General features: G+C 35.4%; 1 pseudogene; it reads right to left on the bottom strand.

Annotated features, from left to right (window-relative positions):
• The window catches only part of LOC119594241, a 20,974-nt pseudogene that overhangs the window by 8,835 nt on the left and 11,098 nt on the right, over nucleotides 1-1,041 (bottom strand).

The raw sequence follows: 1,041 nt of genomic DNA, 5'->3' as shown, positions 1-1,041 counted from the left end.
TACTTCGCAGCACACAAAAAAATAATAAAGTTGACATGTATGCACACAGAAAAAACTTACATCAACAGGTTTTAAGACACCAGCCTGGTCCAGGACTGTAACAAAGGATTCAATAAGCTGAGCCTTGGTGACAGGGTCCATACCCTTAGTGATAATCTCATGGATGCAGTCTGCTGCCGCTTCCCGTAACAGAGGTTCTTTTAGGTGGTCTACCAACTTGCACACAAATCTGAAATTTAAGGTTCAAGTTTAAAGGATTTCAGGGAAAAGGGAAGTTTGCCTAGAGACTTAACATGATTCCTAAGAGAATTAATTTTACATAAATTAAAAGTCTCCAAGATCAGTATTGCAGCTTATAACAACCAACAAATACATGCACATAATCAGATCACAGTGTTATCAAAGACCCTTCACTGAATGAATATCAAAAACCAGAATTAGGAAGACAGAGAAGAACAAAGTGATAATTCCTAATTCCTCAATAACCCTGGCTTTATTCACTTACCTATCATTAGCAATAAGAGAGATATCAATCCAGGCAATGTATGCACCAATGACATCATGACACTGACACACTAGCTCAGCATGGTTTTTCATACTTAACCTGGAAATTTTAAGACCACAAAATATATTATCTCAATTTAGGAAACAGGTAGTAGAAAAAAGATACCATAACATTAACATAAAATCTCCCACCACAAAGACTGACTATATAACCAAGACAACCAAAATACAAAATGAGACCATCTTTGACTTACCAAAATGTCATACCAGGAATTGGTGAGGTCTACTACACAATGCTCTCTCATGGTATCTTTGATCCTTGTATTGCGTTCAGTCTCAACTTGTGTATGCATTATTTCACGATCAACAACCTGAATGGAAATCTCATTTAATAGTCATAGAAGTAAAGGTATATCAAATTAAGAAAAAAAAATTCCAGTATAAAACATTAAAATTTCATTGTAACAGGATTTGTCTTGGAACAAAGTTAGACATGAAATATTAACCCCATGTCCCTGGGAAATGTAGTCACTGAAG

The sequence above is a fragment of the Penaeus monodon genome, chromosome 33 (genome assembly GCF_015228065.2).
Source record: "Penaeus monodon isolate SGIC_2016 chromosome 33, NSTDA_Pmon_1, whole genome shotgun sequence".
NCBI classification, from domain to species: Eukaryota; Metazoa; Arthropoda; class Malacostraca; order Decapoda; family Penaeidae; genus Penaeus; species Penaeus monodon.
Note: the sequence above shows the minus strand (reverse complement) of the source record. Positions and strands in the feature narration are given on the sequence as shown.